Here is a 23084-nt window from a genome sequence, read left to right on the forward strand (position 1 = left end):
ATGTTAAATGCGCACATAGAAAGAAAATACATTGGTGCACAGCCGAGGATCGAAGCTACTACCTCGGGGATGAGCGTCGCACGCAGAAGCCACTAGGCCAACACTGCTCTACAATAAGTTATTAACTACTCTTATACTATTAAATAAATTTTTAAAACAACATTTATTAAAATGCTGTTGTTCTGCTATTTTGCATAGTGCGCCATAAATATTCGGGTTTCCATACGAACGAAGGTGTGGATAAAAACTAGTTTTGCACTATAGTACTGAAAGAATTGTCAATTTAAAAACTAATAACGCCACCCTAAAGTGAAAATAGTTCTGAAGTCTGGAGAACTTTTATATTAAACGAAGCGTTTTTGGTTTAACATCAAAAATATGTACAAGGTTTTGAAAATGATTAAATATTACGATACATTTGGCAAACAAACTTTTAACAGTGATTAGACGTTGCTTTTGTAATAATAGCTACGAAAAGATATGGTTTTAATAATTGACTGTAAATGAAAAACTAAATTTTCCATAAAAAGCCTTGTCATCCAATAACAGAAGAAGAAAGAAAAAGCAACGAAATATAAAAGTTTTATTTTACTTAAAAACCCACAAAGGATATTCAGATAGAAAAGTGAATACAATAGCATAATCTGAAAAAACCTCTAAACAAAATGTGCAAAGCGTCAGCAAGGTGCACGGGTTTTCGAGTGAATTCACCGGTTGTTCCTGGGTTGCTCTTTTTAAAGATTCAACCGATTTTAACCGTATGTTAGGCCAAACTTTGCAAAATAAAATATTTTCAAACTCCACTAGATTTGGACGTGAGCTTCGGTTGCTGTTTTAAAGTTTTTTACAAGTACTCGTGTATTTTATACAAATATAAAAAAAATCGACTATATTTCTCATTCAATTCAACTCAATCCCAGTATATTTAGTATTGAAGTTACTTCTTTTATTGTCATATATATATAAATAGATATAAGGTTTATAAAAAAAATATCAAAGCTCTATTCATAACATTTAAAGTTTAATTAATAATTTGTATCTCTCCTTTTCCGATATAAACGTGACAAATCAGTATTATTAGTATATGCTAATACAAAATTATTTTGCCATTAAGTAACTAAATAATTCTGAATTCTCATCTAGCAAGACAACGATATTAATATAAACAACACAATTTGAAACAAATTTCAACGCGAGTAAAAGAAAAGCAAGGCAATTTCGTCGGGACATAAAATATTGTCCTAGAAACGGCTATTTTTATTTGCTGCTGGTTTTACTGCTTTGTGTAGCATTAATTTGTAACCTTTGCCTTTCCACAGTTGTGATATATGGCATTATACTTTGAGAGAATAGAATAATTTTATCACACAAAATTCGTTGCCACAAAAATCTATGTTTTGAGCCTTTATGTTTATTCAGTTGTTCAGGTCCCCTTTGGCCTAACATTTATGCTTCATTATCATAAAGTCATATCATCTATGTGCCAATATATATAACAGCAGGTCGATGGTCAACTAAATAAAAAGTATTCCAATAATTTAATAAAATTACATACGATAATTATTTTTTTATTACGTACATGTTTTATATGCCTATGATGTTCTACACAATATGATTAATATTAAAAACGCGTGTTTTGTAATCTGTTCTTCTAATCAGGGAAAAAATCTCACACAGAACACAATTACGAATTATAATCAAATATATTAAATTAGTTGAAAGTTTTCTTTTTTTATATATTTGATTTATCTTTAATTGGAATAAATATTTATCATCAAAAATGCCTCTATAATAAATAAGTTCACACGTTTGCAATATAGCTTTTGAGAGTTGAGTCTCTTTACTGCATGCGCGGAAGAAATAATGGCAGCATATATCTGTCGTATTTTAAATGTATTACATTTATCACTTGTATCTACTCTGTAAGAATCAAAGTATTTTACCGTAAGATGTAAACTGTAGCTTAATGTAATATTTATTCTGCGAACTGGTTTTCTAGGTGAATCTCTGCGGTCTCCTTACTAGAGTGTAATTATTCTAATGAAGTGGGTATCTTCTTTGCCTCTTTTAATTATTTATCCATTAAAGGTACTCAAGCATTACACGCTAATGGTTCAGACCTTACTATAGTGAATGTTGAGGAATTTGTGAAAGAAATAATTTTTTTCTTTACTGAGACATGGAACTTTACAGCTTAAGGCTAATAAATAGTTGAAGTTTAACATAATTTATAAGGATATTTAACATAAGAAAGTGTCCAAAACACTAGTTACAGTTAATGGGAAGACACTCTGTTCTTGTGTACTATTTTTTCAGTAACCACTGTTTAGCACTTAAGATTAACATGCACTTCACACTAATTGACATGATTTTGTATTTTTCAATCGTCTCTTGGCCAGTGAAAGAAAACTGAATAATAGAATTAAATAATATAATAGTCTACTACTAAAACACTTTGTATAGATTACACTATATAAATAGAGGAAATACCTAGAATTTCCATAACTCCTGTATTGATTATTATTTAAAGCCCTTACAACTGCTGTAAATCAATCTTTGGGCTTTCATGTCGCCCAGGCGGTTTAAGGGAAAATTTGTTTTGTACATTTCTTTTTAAATTTGTATATATAGTCTCTATTCGAAGACACAATTTAACATTACGATCTAGCTAAAAGACATAAATTAACTTAAGACTAATAAGTAATTTAAAACTAACCTAATTTACTAAAATGTCCAATAACACTACTTATAGATTATATTTTTCAATGTAAATCCATTAATTAATTAAGTACATTTTTTAATCACAGTATATTACCCCATATGCTAACACCATACCCCAATAATAGAAATGTTGTAGAATCTAAATTATATGGAACTATGTTTATATGAATTGCTTTATATTTAGAAGGTGAACATCTCAGAACTTTCAAGTATATTTGATATATACACAGCGAAGTTGCCATCTTTGTGTCGTTTGCTTGATTTCTTGTCATTGCAGTAACTTTTGAGGACACGCTTTGTGGTCTATCATGTTTAGGATGAAATATCCTTAGAAAATATTTCATATAGGAAGGAAACTTTACGTGTAATAATCTTATGTTATGGTTAAACTTTTTATGTAATTTTTAAGATTTCTGTATTTGTTTTATGATCATTTGTTAATCTAATAGGCAAGTAGGTGATTAACCTTCTGTGCCTGACAAACTAAGGCAAACCCCTTACAATGTTTTTCTTTACCGTTCGAGCGAATGTTAAATGTGCATATATAAATAATGTCCATTGGTGCAAAGGGAATCGAACCTACGACCTCAGGGGTTAGAACCGCACGCTGAAGCCACTTGTCCAACACTGCTATAATCTTGAATATATACAGTAGTTTTAAGATTATCAATAAATAGTTCCATTTTCGTGTAACATTCGCGCAATCAATTGAATAAATAAAAGACCTAAGGGATATGGTTGACCTTATTTCACGTCAAAATAAATTGCTGTTATTTATTAAAGTCGACGACATTTCTCCGAAAAACTAGGATTTCGAGGTTTGTCGATCTCGTGGGGTTGCTGTCGTTTATGCTAAGGAAATACTTGAATAATGTAAGAGTTATACTTTATCTAAAATTTTGAAACCTACACGTCACATTAAAAGGAGTGGCGGAGACTTTGTTGCCAGTCCTTCTATTCCGTTCTAGGCCCTTGATTTATGAACAGGCAGAAAATGTAAAATAACGTAAGTAAGTATTTCATAGATATTTCCTTTTTGACGTTTATAAGTGTGCATTGTGTTATCTATGTGAACAAATGATTTAGAATTTGACTTGTTTCTGAAATTATTCTATATATTTCACGGGGTTGTCAAATAACACGACTTTACTAAAACAAATTAGTTCTTTGTCTCTAAAGTTTATTTAATGCTATTTCGGTTATATGTGTAAATCACAGAAAATACCCTTTTTGTAATACAAATATTTTACTATATTAGTGGTTTATTGAGAGAAAGTATTTATGAACATAAGTAAAGTAAAAGCGTCCAGAAATATTTACACTAAAGATTTTGTAAAATACCGCTTAATCGGTCTTTTTAATAAAAAACAAACTTTTTTCGTATAATTAAGATCCCTCTAAATATCTGGTTATAGTACTTGAACACATCAACGTCGACTGTTTGTCTTCTTTCAAAAGCCTTCCCCACTTTCCATCGATATTTCCTTCAAGAACATCTCCATAAACTGTTCGTGTATGAAGTCTTCAGTGAGCTAATGTAATTTCTGAGCCTGTTTCATTACCCACATATAGACTATTACAGATCGGATGTAACGATATGTCATTCGATACAAGGATAGGCCCCCTTAGGGTTACGCGCAACGCGCATAAATTGTTAGTTATCGCCTTACATTCAAGGTGATCTTTGATAACATAATTCAAGTTCTTATCCAACTTAAGGCTTTGAGAACTTATCTCATAATTCATCTGAATGATTTTGAGGTAGTACGAAAATTCGAATTTTTGAAACTTTTTTAGGCGCATTAGGGTCAATTTTTTTACGGATGAAACGTCACGAAAATGTGCAGCGTTTTTGAGATCGATTGAGAGAGAGTGAGGAAGGGAGATCGTATTCGTTTAGTAGTTACGTATTAGAACTTTATATGGCAATTCTGTCGCATAACGTCTTCTGCAGTAAACGCAGATTTTTTATTTATTTATATTATCATAAGCACGTATACAGTGTGAAAACTAAAAGTGGTAATATAGATATATAAATGCATGTAGTGATCATTACTGGTACATGATCATCTATTGGGCTTTTCTGACATGTGTACTTTGTACGCACGCACTGTTTTTTCTCTTCATTTCTTGAACTCTAGGGAGGTTTTTATAGAAAGAAATCATTGAAATAATATTGAGAAAAAAATTATATTTATTAATAAATATGAGTAACTTTACGTTAAATCCATTTTGATTTCTTTAAAGAACCTTGAAGGATAGTTAAGTCCGTTGGGCGTTATTATACTACTTATTTTGGATTGTATAGGAAAACATTTTCAGCAGGATGTATGTAACAAATATAATAAATATTTGACTAACTGTCAAGTGTGTTCTTATAATTTGTGAATTGAAGCTTCCGTAAATTTATAAATAGTTTTTCACCCACGTGTTTCTTCATTTCTAATTGACTATAAGCAATGGAGTCAGTTTGACTTGTGTATGTGATATTGTTGAAATTGGCCTATATTTGGTTATTTATTTATACTAACAATGATGGTAAGATTTCGTAAGTTTATGTCCAGATATATTCCAACGAATGTAACAGTACAGTAACAATAGATCAGTTTCAAGATAGGGGTTTATTATGTAGTCAAGCATATCTGTAGTCGTGTATAATTTATTTATTCATTTAGAAAACAAAACATATATCTATACAATAAAAAGTAAAAAAGAACAAATAAAATTAACATTGGATACTTCCACAAAAAGTTTTACTGATAAAAAATAAGATACAAAGCAAAACAATACAAAACATGACAGCTGTTATTTAAGTAGACAATACAACACAAAATTTATAAATCAGGAGAACGACAAACATACTAGTAACTATAATAAAGAAGGAAGATACAAAGCTTAGGACATTAATAGTTGTTTTAACCTATTCTTAAATGAAGTAGAGTGCGAAAAATATCGATATTAGTAGCAGAATCCAAGTAGAACACATCCTTTAAAGAGGCTGGCGGAACGCAATTTTGTTAATAAATAATATTATGTGGATGAAATAGTATCTAAATAACATTTATTTTATGTGTATATTAAAGATAAACAATCTTTTTAGAACGTATACTTCGTGTATATTCTACAATATACTATTTTATATCGAAAACTAAAAGGGAAATACGTCAAGCGTAAGTAATAGGCAATTCTCCTTTAAATTAGAAAAGGGCCGTGATGAAGGACAGGCGTGAGTGAGCCTCGAGTTATGTATGTAAATGTGAATCCTTTCGTAAGATTGATTGAGCTATATAAAGTAGGCGAACGCGACTCAATATCGATTTAGACTCTTTTGTTTACTTGAACTGTTAAGAGACATGATGGAAGCCGGAAGTTTAAGAATAAAATTTTCCCCGCCATTCTTGTGAGTGCGTCTTCAAATACTAAAAGACGTCTATAAACAATAACCTATCCAAACTTTCGATTCGAAGGTAGGACAACGCCAATATCAAGAATATCATAGTCCTAAAAAATCTCTTTTTTTGTATGTAGAAATATTTTTTTGCAGATTAGTGTGTTACAGTATCTATATGTATAATAGTTTGTTGGCTCTGCATTCTTTTAAAATATACGGTGTAAAGCTGAGCGCGCGCGTGTTACTTTTGTTACCGTTAAGTTTTCGTCATTGTCACGTCATGTTTCTAAAGTGGAGTGCACTCACAAGGGGGATAGTGACAAAACTTTTTTGAAATCGAAGCGTCATTTGCAGATGGATTTCGAAGAGATGGTGAGTTACCCTAAACATTGCTAAATATTATTTTACTTATCTCTTGGGAAGAGATTTTGAAATGTCAGAGTAGTATTTCAGTTTTATAGAGTGGAGGTCTCTTTTCCACTTCATCATCAATATCGTCTTCTCGGATATTCACTTTTTGTTTAGCTGATGACGCACCAAAGTTGCGACTCGGAAGGCAAATGCGAACAAACTACGCTGTGAGTGACAAGTTTTCCACTCATGCACGCACTGCTACGAAAACCGAACGGCAAGGTGACTGTTTCTTCATAGGCTTGTTTGCCGGTCGGCGTATATTTATATATATATATATATATGCCGATAATATTTATTTATATAAATGTCACGCAGTTGTCACGTCGTAACATGCTCGCATCTCCAGACATTCCCACATACTTGTACGAGTGAGGTAACAGTCACGAAAACAAAATTAACACGTCCGCGCTAGCCCTAATATCTGCCGATATCCATACGTCATGCTACACATACAGCTGGCATTAAGTTGACGTGGACTCAATGTAAACACTACATCGTAGATCAATCAAAACTGTCAAAAGAACACGCTGTGACGCGCAGGCTTCGCCTACGAAGTACGAAGTTCGAACTCCGGATATATCCTAATATTTTCGGAGTTCGAACTTCGTGCTTTCAGAAGCTAATAATAGCTTTTGACAAGAACTTTGTATCATAAAAATACTGTTTAAGCTACTGCCACTAGCCCTGAATTTAATTTTTGTAAAGCATTAATTTGAGTATATTTAATGGACGTGTTCGAGTGCGACTAGCGTTCGTTATTAATTCTCAATCAATCATAATTTTGCTGTAAGGGAGATGTGTCAATCCATTTCTGTAATAATAAACTAAACTGTAAAAGAGTTTGTAATTCAAATTCTTAACTGATCGAATTATAAATTTATTGAAGGCGTAAGAGTACTGAAAATATACCACTAATATAGGGCAAGTACACAAAGTTTTAACCTCATTAGTATTCTGCCTACACCACTGTGTGCTTGCGGAATTGTCAATAGCTAAACACAATGCCAACTTTACAGACCCAAAGAGAATTACGGACACATTGGCTGAATTAATCATTGTTACAGTCTATATACTATGTTTATACTGTATTGAATTTATACAATTACCATAATATTTATTGTATAATAGACATACAAGGCACCAAAACAATTCATAACTAATAAGCATTTAAAGAGCATTGATTATATTTATAAACATACAACTTTTCTATCTTATTCTATTTTCAAATTCACTAGAGAGCTTAAAACTAGCTTTCACACCAGGTGAGGGCAATAGCTCGTTGTGTGCTATTTTAGTGTATTAATGTAGACACTATATAATATCTATGGCTTTAGTTTAAAAAATGTCCATTTAAAATTAAAAATAAATATACGACAACTTTCTAAAAGATAATTTAAAATACAACTGCCCCGTTTACGGCCTGGCATTATTAAAATAATGAATAAAAAATTTTAATTGCACCGAATATTTACTCAGCAAATGTGAGCTCATAATGGAGCTGTATTTATGGAAACTGCACGTACGCTGTTTGGTCAGCTGTTAATATTAAACAGCATTTTCCACGTCGTTTCATCTGGCTTAAAAGTTTAAATTTAGAACTCGTAAAAAGCTTTATTTTTTGTCATCATTAAGCTGCAAGTTTGTAGTCAGCTCCGGTCATCTGTCCAGATTTGCCTAAATACACATGTGATTTGTGTGTAAATTGAAGTATGCAATTCTTACTGTACAGAGTATACTTAATTATCTCTAAAGTTAGATTTATATTTGTAGTCATGAATCCCAATAACGGAAGAAAAATCAAAAAATCTAGTGCCAAAACGATGAACGAAACGGTTTTACCACTGGATTATTATTATTACGTTGACGTGTCTTGCTATATTACCTATGAAAAATCTAATCGTTTTAAAACAAAACATCGTTAAGGGATCGTTGCGGTGAATGTAAAGTTGTTGGAGTTAAGAAAGTTATCGTGCTTAACGACCGTCGTTCTTTATTTTATTGCTACCAAAAGTTATTATATTACCACTGTCTTTAAAACTTTTACGGAATGTTTGAAAGTAAACTTCATTACTTTAAACATCTTTTGTCATAGTTTCCAAACTGCTTAGAGAGTATGAGTGAACGTCACCTAAATTATTATTAGGCTTAGGAGACCTAATTGCAATCGATGAATGTATCGCCGAAATGTGCCTGCCCTATCTATGAAAATACCTGTAAAATAAATGACGTGACAAGGGTCGGCTCAAAGGGTGAGTCAAATATTAAAACAGTTGGTATTTATAATATTTTTTTGTATTCTGAATTCTTTATAATAACTGGCACTTAGCTTGAAATACGCTTAAACCCATGTTTGTTTATTGTATTAGTCTGTTTTACTGATACAGTCTGCTGCTCTGCTATATATATATATATATAACGCTTCAGGTAACGTTTAATAATTAACACAGATGTAACAAAGAAATTGTGGTAATTACATATGGGTACAGGTGCGGCCGATGCCTAATGAGTTCATAAATTGAGCAGAAAGGGTCCGAGAGGTCCCCGGGCGTGGGAATAAGGTTACAAAATACTTTTTCTTTATTAAATTCGGGGATCATAATGACTCGTATAAAATATAATTAGTATTTAACTTAATTATTAAAGCGCCAATTAGTGTTCGAGTAAAATATTTCACTCTATACGCCAGTCACGCTCGTTCCAGTTACGAAAGTCTACGTACGCTACGGTGCTACGAGCCTCTACGTAATCGTCGAGCACTTCTACGAATTGCTCATTGCATTTACATTCTTATAAAATAGTAGACCTTTCCATTTCAATGAGCATTATTTAAATTAAGAATTTTACAATTGTATTGAAACGATCGTAAAGCGCAAACAGCGCTTAAGCCGATAATATATGCGGGTGGTTGTTGCGATTTTCATTAAATAGCCGGTAGCGCTGCAGCGCATTATTATGCAAATGCAAGTACACTGTGCTACGGGAAGGCGCCGACATTGAGTGGCTGCTTTGAAACTGATTTATTTTGTATCGATAATAAATTGTATTTTACTCGCTTGACTAGATACAGCTACGCTCCAGCTCTAACGCCATCTACGCTCTAACCAAAATAGAATAATACGGTAAAGGATTTTGTTTTCCAGTTATTCTAGAATTACATTTAAATTAGTGTGAGTTTGCAATGGTATGTGTGTGAAATGCGTCAAGCTAGTGTAGTATAAGCTTCGTTCCGTGGCGGATTTACAATGTGTTACTGCAACGAGAAATGTAAGCTTAACTTTCACAATGTTTTGAAAGATAAACATGTAAATGATCAATCAAAAACAACTATTAGAGTGAGTCATGGTCGTACATTTGATATCTCTGTAATGGATTTTTATGAAACCATCGAAGGAAAAAAACGGAGATAGAGATTGGTAATATTAATAATGTCAAGCTGACATATATGGCACCTCATCTCTATTATTATTTGTTTATAATAATAAAGTTCGTTTTTGCGATTGTTCGTAATTTGTACAATTTGGCAGTAAACATTTGATTTTTAAGATATAAAAAAGGAAAACAACTTAATCCTTAATCTTCTAACGTTGTAAGAATAGAAGAAAAAGCGCTGAATATAAATCACAGCAACCATAAAAGATGCATATTTATGCAAATAGCGAATACGATATTCCTTTATTCCGAGCTTTTTCGTTCTGATTGTCGTTTTTATTTCTGTTTGTTTTAGGCCAACTGCGGCCTGCGGATTAGATTTATAATTACTGCTCCATTCCGGTTTTAGTTATGGACGATTTATCGTTTTAATTGATTATTACTTAGACCTAGGGATAGTTATAATTAAAACGTAAAGAGTTTATGCAGCCCGATACGATGAACTCTAAGTAATTCACAAAGATCCATACGGAAACCTTAAGAGATGGAAGGTGGAATGATAGATATTGTTATCCGAAACAACAGATTCGGGAGCATCACGATGAAGCTCCCCTTTGTCTAAGGACTTTAAATGTAATCTTAGAGTCCCAGGGTCAGTCAAGTCCCACATCCATATATCCTTATTGAAAGAAATAAAGAAATACTTTATTATACACAATATTTAGGTAAAGTAAAGTGCACTGGCCCCCACACTAGGATTCCGTGTTGTGGGCACCCTGTCTATTCCTCTTACATATAAACTGTATTTCCCTTTATGATTTCTACATAACAAAAATTTATATTTAAACTATTTTTACACAATAAGAATATTTTCTGTATCAGCGTAGGACAGCTTGACAAAATATTCTTTGAGATTTTTGGTGAGTGTATGTAATGTTTTGAAATGATATGTGATAATTCTGTTTTTAAGGAAGTGGTTAAAAATGAACGGGCCTCGAAGGAGGTTGTATAGGTATGCGTTGTGTTTGATGTGGTGTGTCGCATGTATGTTTTTAAAATTGATAATTGATATTGAAAAGCATAGATTTTAAACGTGTTGTTATAATTAGTAAGTAAATACAGTTACAGATTTTCTTACAGGAAATTGTTTTGTAAATGTGGTCACTAAAAATATTATTTATGAAATTATATTATTCATAAGTTTATAATACAATATTAATCATTGTATTAAGTTCCATTTTGATATCCATATTATACATAATTACGTTACGCTTTACGGCAGGTTAAATTGTAAACTTACCAGCTTCTAGTTAAACTAAACTAAACTTACCGCATGCGGTTTGACATATTGAACTTTTTAATTAATATTGACTGTATTTTAAGGCGGCCCTTACATCTACAATAATATTGCAGAATATATTTGATTGTACAATTTTATTAGCAGTGTAGGGATGTATTTTTTGTGCTGTGTAGGGTTAGTATTGCGCAATATTTTGTCAGTTCACTATTTTGAGCGGTTCTAAAATCACAATCACAATAAAAATATTGTACAAAATTATTGTAGATGTATGCGCCGTCTAATCTTAAAATAGGATTGTCATTTATGATTGCAATCATATGTTTGAATTTACTGAGAAGTTTCATCTGGTCTGTTTATTATTAAGGTGAAAAAATAAAATAGTTCAATCAGCCACTGTAGACAGATTTTAAATTATTTACTAAAATACAGATATTTGTTACCTTAAGTTTTCAAATTAAACATTGCAATGGCTAAATAAAACATTAAATCTAACAATCATTTATATTATAGAAACAGAAAAAAATATTCCGTCAATTACGAAATGTTATAAAATTATAGTTCATAATTTCATATTACTATTCATTTATTACTTTAAATTCTCACATTATACGCAATAGAAGAATCACGAACACACGTATCAAACAATTTCTTCCATCATATAAATTAGGATAATGACACCATTTTAGTCATAACTATGTAAAACTATTTTGTCTCTTTTCATCACATCTTAATCACTGAGAATGAAAGGGACGACTGAGTACTCTGACGCCTAAGTAGTATAAACGTGCAATTGGACTGATTTAAAAAACTTCAGTGAGACTCTCATCTCTGAGGTCGTCGAGCTATAGGTTCAATCCTCGACTATACACTAATGGACTTTTCTATGTGCGCACTTAACGTTCGTTCGATTGGTGAAGGATAACATCGTGAGTAAACCGGCTTGCCTTAGACCCAAAAAATCGAGGAGGATAACAGGAGACTGATCACCTTCTTGCCTATTATATCGACAAATAATCATGCAACATATCCAGAAATCTGAGGCCCAGACCTAAAAATGTTGTAGTGCCACTGATTTATTTATATTATCGAGAAGTCATCTTATGTTCCACAAACAGACTTTAGCAGGATTAATAAGAGGTTATTTAACTTAGTAATAAGATATAATTAAATAAATTGTGTTATGTAACTACCCGCAAAATGTACAATATATTTTCTAACTCAATATTAAGTTTAAACCGTAGCTCAGGCCCACTTTATTAGGCACTAACTTCGTTAGAATTTATCTTCAAGTTCTTTAGTATATTTTCTATTTTTCTGCAATGCCTTCTTGTATTTAATTTAAGAACATTTTGCGGATATATTATGTAAGGCGTTCTATTTTTTATTTTGTTTCCTACAAAAATACATATAAGGCTCATGTGTTTTATTTTAGTTTCAAAGTATCATTACAGTTACAAAAACACATTAAGTAGTATATATTTTTCAGTTTTTTGTAGATTTAATAGATACAACCCGTTGAACATTCTATCACCTACATATGTTTGTGTCAAAACTTAATACATAAAAATTAAGACAAAAAAGGTATCTATAAATATATGACTATCGAGTGACAATTTTTATTTCTAGAAACACAAATATCTCGCAGATAGGAACAGATTTAATTGGAAAATCCAATTGTTGCATTTAGTTTTTTTTTTTGGCAATTTCTTGTAAGGCTACTTTGACGATAAAAGTTGATTTTCTTCTGTTTTATTGACATTGGTAAATTTGAAACAATATTGCTTTCATTTTATATGCATACAGAATTATTCAAATGGACAAGTTCACTTTTATCTTTGTCCGATATCCGGACAGTAGCCGGATACTTCACATCCGGTTTCTTATTTGACCGGATATACACCGGACTTCGCTTATCGGATGAATTTATGTGTTGTTATTCATAGGTGCTTTGTTGTGCTTTTATACCTCAGCAACCGCTATGGGGTGAATCTGGCTATGACAATATTATAGTAAGTACATAAGTCATCTGTTAGTCTGGAGTTCAACAATTTTCTTTTCTTTGAGCCGTTTTTAGCTAACGATAAATAATAGAAAATGGATACTACGTTATACTATAAAATAAATGTAATATATACAAGTATTCAAACATCGAATCAATCATAAGATAATATACCTATAAGATTTCTAGTAACAAGCACAAATGATACATGATCATTAATATTTATGAAAATAAATGATTATAATTAATATTGAAAGCAGACGACAAACTCTGCAGGTATTATATACAATTTACATTATGCTGTAACAGTACTTTCAAAGCTCCAACGTAAAGGACAATGCAATCAGAGAGAGAACAGTGCAGCCATCAGTCATGATCTCGCAGTGAGTGATCGCAAACTTGGGTGGTTGATGGATGACTGAGACAGAATTTACACAATTCGCCACGTATTGATAAGGTTTATCTTCAACGCTAATTTGCGTTTAAGCTTCGGAAAACCTTATTGAAGCTCTTTATAAAATCAAATTAGATTTGGAATTCGGAATAAATTGTTGTTTTCATATTGTGAACATATGTAGTCAGTGTGAGGAAGTCTTTACCTTATGCTTTGTTTATTTCATAAAGGTAGGATTGTCTTAAAATATAAGCAACTAGCGGACTCGACAGACGTTGTCCGTCTTAACTATGAATATAGATTTCGAGTTGGTATAATTAACTAAAAATGCTTTATGATGTACAAAATTATTTGTTTGTTTTTCTGGCGCGTATATAAATAGTTTTGTTGGCATTCCGACATGGAAATAGGCGACATATAATGGCCATGGCCATGTGGAAAACTTGGGTTTTCAAGATTAATGCCACAAACAATAAGCGACTGTAATTATTTCATATGTATTTTATCAATATAATCCGATCAAAGCTTTTCTTTTAATGATTACTTAATATGGTGGTTAAGTATTCTTACATTTTCTAATTCCCGCGCATTTAATAATTTAATTTAAAAAAAAAAGTATTAGCGAAATCGGTCCAGCCATTCATGCGCGATGCCGTGACCAAGAGAAATAGGGATTCATTTGTGTGTATATATATATATATATACACACAAATATATATATATATATATATATATATATATATATATATATATATTGTTGAATTACCGTAGTACTGACTTAACAATGACTTACTACTTTCTACGGAATCTACTGCCATAGTGTAGTAATACGTGTATTTAGAATGATTTTATTAGTTGTTAGAAAAGTTTACCGCACGAGTCTTAATAATTCCAGGTTCCCGCACCACCTCGATGGCTAGTCTTTGATATTTCCTTTTGCGAACTGGCGAGCTGTGGAATCGACTTCCGAAGTCGAGGTCTTTCCTAGGAGATTTGACGTCAAAACTTCCCTCTTTTTGAATGAGCATGAGCGTAAGAGATCTTAAACGACGACAACGCATCTCCTGATATGGGTGTCCATGAGCTCCGGAAGCATTTATGACTGTTCCGTAGCCTCATTTGCCTCATATAGAAAAAGTATTGTCAAATATATTTGTTTAATATTGTATTTTACTTAAGCATAAATAGTAAGCTGTTAAAAGAGGAACAAAGCCATAAGTCGACGTATACTCAAGCCCTCTCAATTAAAAGCGTGCTATGTTAGAAGCAAATTGTTTCGTTCGGCGCTGCGTCATCGCTATCGAAAAAATCCAGTAACGAAGACTCTTAAATAAAGTCTAAATTTTATACGAACATTGAAAAACGCCAAATAAATGAAGTTCAGAGATAGACTGCCATTTTTGTATCATATTTATCGCGTTGTTTTTTTATAGAATAGAGGGCAAACGAGCCCCCCACGGGACCCCCAAAATGCCAGTCATCGCACCCCATGGACTGCCATTTTTACAGCCTTTGATGGAGTATACTCGTACAGTAAAGGGAATGTCACCGGGAGTCGATTCCACAGTTAGCTAGTTCGCGAAAGAATGATAATAAAACAATCAGCATTATAGTTATGTGTGCTTTGTTCACATCAACAACTACGCAAAAAACTCAGTTTTGTATCACGCAGCCTGGACATACAAGTACCATTATGTAACTTGTTTAAGCTATCGTGGAATATGGTTAGAATGAGTATAAAGAATATCCATAGCGCAAAATCACCTGCATCATGAGCAGACCCCATATACACACCTTCACGTACATACTCTCACTTTTACACCATCACACAATACAGCCATATTAGGTATTACTTAGTTAAATGAATTGAATATTTTTTCTTGATTTTTCTTTTTAGATGTTTGAACCTTTTTGTAAATATTATATCTTCCATCTTGGTATCTGTAGCCATAGGTTAGAATATGATTAATCCAATTTCACTACTTTACAGGAGAATTATTAAGTAATCTTGAAGGCACTATTAAAATATGAAACACTCAATATATTAATAAGTCATACTGAGCAAAAATGTACTTATCATTGTCTGATCTATGACCACAGATATATAATGTTTGTGGTTTACTAAATAAATAAATGACTATTAGTGATTTTTATATTTAAAGTAATAGCAATATATTTATTCGACTACGACTAAAATAAAGTACAAACTGATTTCTTAAAACAGAGATTAAATAAAAGATAGAAAGAAGAAAAATTTCTCAACACAAGTTTAAAATTCGAATGTTAGACTTCGGCAATTAAAGCTGTATAAAACTCGAATAATTGTAAAAGTGGTTAATTGAAAAGTTCGGAATACGGCATAGTTTGTTTGCCTTCCACAAGTTAGGGACTTGTAAGGCTTTGGCATGGCAGTCACGCTCCAATGAATATATCCGGTCATACGTGAGTCTTAGTTCTAACTGGTACTACTTGTTACTTACACACAGATGTTTTAGTTCTGTACAGAAAATTGTTTTAGTTCAATATATTTTGACCGACTTTAAAAAGGAGGTTATCAGTGTGATTAACGATATTTTTGGAAGTGATTAATACATAATGATGAAATATTTAGATGTGATGACGTTCTAAACATCGCGTTTGTTCAGAAACTTTTTTGATAATATATTTTAGTTTAATTAGGTATAGTGAACTTGCATCATAATCGGTTTATTAGATTGTGAGATATACATATTCCTGGAGAGGACATGTTTAGTATAATATAATGTTATCAGCATCAAAATTACTTTTATTGAATGTAATATTGATTGTGGTTGACTTGTTTAATGACATTGAAATAATATATTTCTATAAATGATAATTATTTAAGTTAAGTATCGATTCATGTATCGATTGTTTCGCTATAGTAACCGTTATAATGAAAAAAAAATTAATAGCCTACAAAGCCCCAAAAATTATAAAAATAGAACAAGTAATTTGAGTTTACATTGAAATTTCGTGCGGACCTGGAACTGGAAAAGCCACTAGATACACTTTGCAACGATAGTAGAATTTATTATTTTATATATACATATAGTTTTTAACATGAAGCAGTGTGTAAATCAGGAGCCTTAAAGGAGATTAATAAGTTGTCCCTTGGCCCACGTCCCGCTTCGGAGAGAGTTTGTCGAGTTTACGAACTTTGGGTCGCTAAGTTTCGTGATATATGTGTAGCATTACATAATATATCTTAGGTCAGATAGCTGAAGTAATGTGGAAAATTCTACACTTTATATACTTGAGTATATAAAGTAGGGTGCAAGATACGTTACTGGTAGCTTAGCAGTTAAGCGTGTGAGTGTCAATCTTAATCTATTTATTTTTTCTTATCTGTACACAAGCCGAAGAAGCCGTTTTATAACCACATATCCATGACATATCGGGATAAATCTATAAAAGTGGCCGAGACCTGTAAAACTAGCTTATTATTTATTTGCTCATCAGTATTATTAATAATATTACACTGGGTTATTATGGAGCGATAATATTGTCTATAATTTACGTCGCCGTTGAAAAGGCAAGTAAATTTTTTTACTACCAAACTCTGATAGTGGGCTCCAATCACACTGGAAAGAGAGATGAATATTTTAATGAAAAATAACCTTACATCAATTGGCATATAGAGACATTTAGGTATTTATAGTATTGTATTTCTTGTTAATTGGAATACTATACGTATAGTATTGTCTTTTGTTAACATAGCTTTTACACATTAATAAAAACACTTTTTGAACGGATTGAAGCTATGTATTATTATTAAAAACTTATAATTATTTACATAATTTTAATTTTTTTCCGATAAATAATAAATTATGTAAATAATTATAAGTTTTTAATAATAATACATAGGTTCAATCCGTACTATACGTATATTATATTGTTATCACATCTGACAATAAATATCTGCACTTACAGTGATATGTTCCTCCGTCTCCCTAGGCTCCATTCATAAGTCAGTCAACCTTTTAAATAAAAAAACCAAAACACTGCTAACATACACAAAAAACAATAACTAACCTTAAAATATAATATTTAAAGGAGTCCCTTTTGGCAAGGTTGGTGAAGGTACTGGCAGCTTTCCCCTTTGAGTAGCTAGTCTAATTCTTTGCCAATATATCGTTAAGTGTGGCATGTCGGCCTGCACTTTTTTGACATGATAGTCCGTGATGTCCTAAAGTGTCGACATCACTGCCACAGGTACATTTATGAGGAGAAAGTTATCAGAGAAAAGTGATGAAAAGACAATTTTCTGGTATTATAAAGAGTTGTCATTATAAAGGAAATAAATTACATTGTATTACAAAAATATCAAATATTGACGGTAGATAAAAATTTAACCATTAATTCGGAATTCAAATTCTAAACTTCGCATGACTTACAGGCGATCAATACGACTCGTTATTTATACATTTAAATATAGAACCCGGGCGTGAATTAATCGTAAATGAAAGAACCTTTGAACTAGTATCGTTGCGTTAACGATATGGAACATTAGTACATCGAAATGACCTATATTGAATGCGCACAGGCGGCGCGGTGCTCGTAAACGAATTTGGGACGAGCAATAAAATGATGATCTCATGGGATACAGGAATTTATCGTCTGCGCTTTTACGCTTTAATTATTATATCGTTACTTTTATTCCACGAAATACACGAGAGAATCCGACAAGAAAAATGAAAAAAGTATTTAACTGAAGATGGTCTTGACTCTTTCGTTGTTTTGTTTTGCTTAAAAAAATTACATCAAAGCAATCCTGTAGCAGTAGAACGTAAATTAAAAATTATATTCAACATTTATATCTTATAGAAGATCATTGTTACAATCAAAAGTATCTCGTATTAAGTAAGATATAAAGACACTAAATCGGTGTTATATTAAACAAATGCCCAAACAAAGTTTGCACTTTCAACTATCACAACCCAACGGAAACAACCTCTCAGATCTGAGGTTGCTCTTAATATATTAAATTATTAGTATTCCCAGAACTGCAGCAAGTCTTAACAGATTTTGACCGAGTTTAGCGACTGTTTTAACTAGTTATTGAATCCGAATAACAGTATTTGTATAACTTTGTAAGTAGGGGTTAATTAAATTTGTTTAACGTTTTAATTTTTGTTCTCAGCTGTCACTCTCCTGACTTTGTATAAATGTCTTCTTCTCTATACTAAACCTAGCCTCTTAACTACGTACTACACGTATATGCGCCCTCAGTATAGTAAAAGCGACTTCTCAATATACTGGTAAGATCCGCTGGTGGAAGGCTAGTGATCCGGTAGCGCAAGAGTGCTTGCCCACTTGCTTGTCAATATATCGATTAATAAGAGTGGCGGAGAGTTTGTTGCCAGTTCTTCTCTCCCGTTCTACGCTCTTGATTTGAGTACTGGCAGTAAATGAAAATTTGAAGCATTTAATGTATATTTCTTTTTTATTGACTTTCATAAGTGTACATTGTGTTACCTATATGAATAAATGATTTTTTACTTTGACGGTGACCGCAAACTAATGCAATTGGGGTTCATCGGTCTGTAGTCCCTACTTGATCAATGCTTAAATAATACATATTTAAATTACTCTTTTGACCTGACGTACCGCAGCTTTTAATGTATACAATAGCCACGTGAACTATGACACTTAGGGTCCGTTTTACAATGTATGAATAAAGTACCAAATAACTATGAAACACATAAATTATTTGGAAGATAAAAGTCCCGAATAAGAAACTTCGCGTTTCATAGGACTCATAACTTATGGACTTTATGTGACGAATAGCGCTGACAGTAGTGAAACGCAACAATAGTGTTTATCCTACCAATAAGTAATAAATAGCTTATTTGGAACCTATGTAGAACTTATCCGTAGATTGTAAAACAGACCCTTACTGTAGTAATGGTTCTTTTAGTAATCTAAAGAGTCTTTAGAATGTGTAAAAATTAGAAATCTAAGAACAAGACCAAGTCGGAATAAGCTTAAAAATACGGAATTTTTTTTTGTTGACTAGGCCAAACATTTTTGTTACTACGAGTATAATTATAATGAAAATCAATCCTTTTTTATTGCTTGAAACAATCAATTATCTTTACAAAATATAAACACTTAAAAAATATACCATAGGTATAAATTACATAATTAATTTTCTACACTGCTAGTTAACTGTAACTAATGTCCATAAGCATTGTTAGTACGCAAGATACATAATCTTATATAATCTTTTCATATTCTCGTCAAAATATGGTGTATATGTGTGTATTAAATTATGGTTTTATGTAAATTTACTGAATTTTTCTTTTAAGTCGCTAAATAGCGCAAAAATACACGTAATTCGCAGCTTCCATATTTAAATAATGTAGATACGCAGTTGACCTGAAAAACTGTATGGACTATGGTAACAATGTTTTCCCCAATACTCAGGGAAACGTTACTCCTATAATATGTAACGGTCATTGAATTTTGTATGAAGGAGCGTTCCCGACCGTTCCTAACGGCCATTTCTGGGAACGTATAATTTGCATCCCTTAAACTGTCAGAATAATTCAGTATTTACATATTTTATAAAATTTAGTGATATTATATTTTTTGTTCACAGGTAAGCTTTGGATTTGTGTTATTGTAAATCCTTATTAAGGAAAACGAAATATTGGACGAGAAAGGTTTGTGATACAACGTCGAATGTCTAATTAATATCCATACAATGTTTATAATATTGAAATACAATTTACGTAACTCATATCTAAGCCATGACAAAAAATATATTCAAACGATGGAATCATAAGTAGCCAAATGAGAAGCAAAAGGCATTAAGAGATTTATGGAATTGTATAACATTTGTGTATCCTTTTAGGCTTCCAAACGCCGTTAAATGAAATAATTTTCGAAGTCATGTTCAAGTAAAGTTAGGGAATTACGAGTTTGATTAAAATCGGTCATTTCGGAGATATAGGTTGGTATCCAGGCATTTCTTGTATACCTGAATTACTTATTAGTAATATGTATTAGAAGTGGGTTTTTAATTATTTTATCATTATATCTGTGATCTAAATGACAAAATCGCTTTAATAACTATTACTCACTCACTCCGCTGGTTCTGCGACCCAAAAAGTATCTTGGCCTCCGAAATGAGAATCTTCCAGCGCTCCCTGTCCTGTACTACCTACTTGCTGGCTTTCAGTAGATCCTCCTACACTCGAACTAACTAACTACAAACTCCGTCCACTTAGTCCCAGCCTATGTAGTCGATGGTCGGACTCTCCATGACCCGTCGATTTTTCTTGAGATGAAAATATGCTATAAAATACAACTCTTTATATAATAGAGTAAACGGTTATACATAATCACAAGTTCCCCTGCTCCATTAATAGACGTCCCCAGACGGAGAGACCCGTGGCCTTGGAACCATTGTCCATATCGATGGGAAACTAGGACAAAGATTATAATACTGACGTTTTATCGTAATTTTGCAGTATTTCGCATCAGTATCGCTACCGTCTTTAGCGTGTGATGATTGAATTTTAAATTTCGAACACGAATAATGAATCGCGATTGAAACGTGATCAGTTTGTGATTTTGAAATGTGTTTTCTTCCACAGTAGTTCTGTGTGACCTAATTTTGTTACATTTAGGTTTTACAATATATTTTTTACACATTTTGATTAGCTTATATATATATGTGTGTGTGTAAAATACGTCAAACAGTAAGGCATTCATTTTTCGGTAAAAACATCTTTATAGATCAATACTGATACGGCAACGACATTAATACAAAAAATAAAATCATATAAATTCAATATAATTAAATAATAAAAAATTTATTACATTTGTCCTTTTAAAATATTTTCAACCTACATAATAATAATAATAATTAATAAATGCAAAATTAAAACAAATTCGAAAAGTTCTTGCATATTAACTTCCTATTAAAAGGAAATATATAACACGAAAATTCATTTGGCATTTAGAGCAATCTGAGTCAGGAATCAATAGCATTCATTAATTACAAACTTTGTCCATTTAATTTGACGACCATTAACGAATTTTCGCTACGACGCCTCGTAATAATGTCGGCCATTTCAAAATAATAAATAATAAAACTTTTTTCATAACAGAAGGTTGTGACAAAATTTATCTTATCCCCATACTAGGGAGTGACATGGGCAACTATTTTGTTATGCGATCTTTGTTTCATTGACATTGTTATGGGTCATTTAATGACATTAAAATATTTTAGGTAAATTCGTTAATGTCTAAGTTAGATTTAGAAAAATACTTTTTGCCATAACATTTAAAGACATTAACACATTTTAGGTAGGTTTGCCTAACATATGAAGAGTAAGAAATATATATATTATTCATGTAGTTCTCTTCTCTAAGCTTTGATATACATTCGTACATATCTTTAGATTTATCAATTTCATAAAACATATCAATTATGTTTTTATTTTACGTAATAAAATCTATCTACATTATATAGGATATCTATTTCCAATTTTTAGATATTTTGAGTTGGTTTTAAAGTGAAACAAAGAATGGTTCAAAACAAAAACGAGGATTGTTTTATCCATTTGTTTTCGATGCTCTGTGACCAGAGAAAATCGGTCAGAGACAGGATCCGACAAAGTGACGGTAAGTCAAAGGCTATATTTTCTAACATCTGTGGAAATTCTTTCACTTTCGTGCAATCGAGGGCATTGGAGCCTTATTGAGTCTGAAACGTTCAAGTGTTATGTACAGTAGAAATATTGGAACATTTTGCGTGACATCCGAAAGTAACAGGAAAATCTGTAAAATCGACATCGCAAAATTTTAAGCTTCTCATTACTTACTAGCAATTATAACTTTTTGATGCTTTTAAGGTTTTTTTTTTCAAAGACATACGACACAAAGACGTGAATTATAATGTAATCGTTTTTCATATGAATCCTACACTACAAGCGAGTATTTTCCAACCAAAGTCCCCCAACTAACCAATTACCGAAAATCGAAGCCAGGATCGTAGGCCGGATACGCCTTGCAAACCACTAAGCACGGGCATTTTTATTATAATTATAATTTTACACTAACTACGCACAGAACCAGCCTTATTTGACGGACTGAGCTTCACAAAGTTACAAAATAAAAGTCCATATATATTTCCATTACAGATAGAAAAATTTAATTGAAATTGAAGCAATGTTACCGCAAATAGAGAACTACAGTCGTTTGACCTACTTCCTAGCTTCGTTGTCTTATCTGATCCGACGTCATTGACTTTATCAAGCCAATAAATATTTTATTAAAAACACTGATTTCTACTGAAATTTTGCATTCTTGATGATTTAAAATATTAATATTATTATTATAATAAATTGTTTATAATAGAAGTGAATAATAACTTTTTTTAACAGTAAAACTAAATTGCGTTAATAGTTTTGTATATCGTTAATCAATGATTTGTTCATTTTAATTTAAAAAAATCTGTGTGATA

The 23084-nt window shown here is 31.9% G+C and overlaps 1 protein-coding gene across 5 annotated transcripts in view; it reads left to right on the forward strand.

The window, feature by feature from the left end:
* LOC123712851 (atypical protein kinase C) overlaps nt 1–23084 on the forward strand; it is a 174883-nt gene that overhangs the window by 115916 nt on the left and 35883 nt on the right. The window lies entirely within an intron of this gene.

This window comes from Pieris brassicae, chromosome 8, assembly GCF_905147105.1.
Source record: "Pieris brassicae chromosome 8, ilPieBrab1.1, whole genome shotgun sequence".
NCBI classification, from domain to species: Eukaryota; Metazoa; Arthropoda; class Insecta; order Lepidoptera; family Pieridae; genus Pieris; species Pieris brassicae.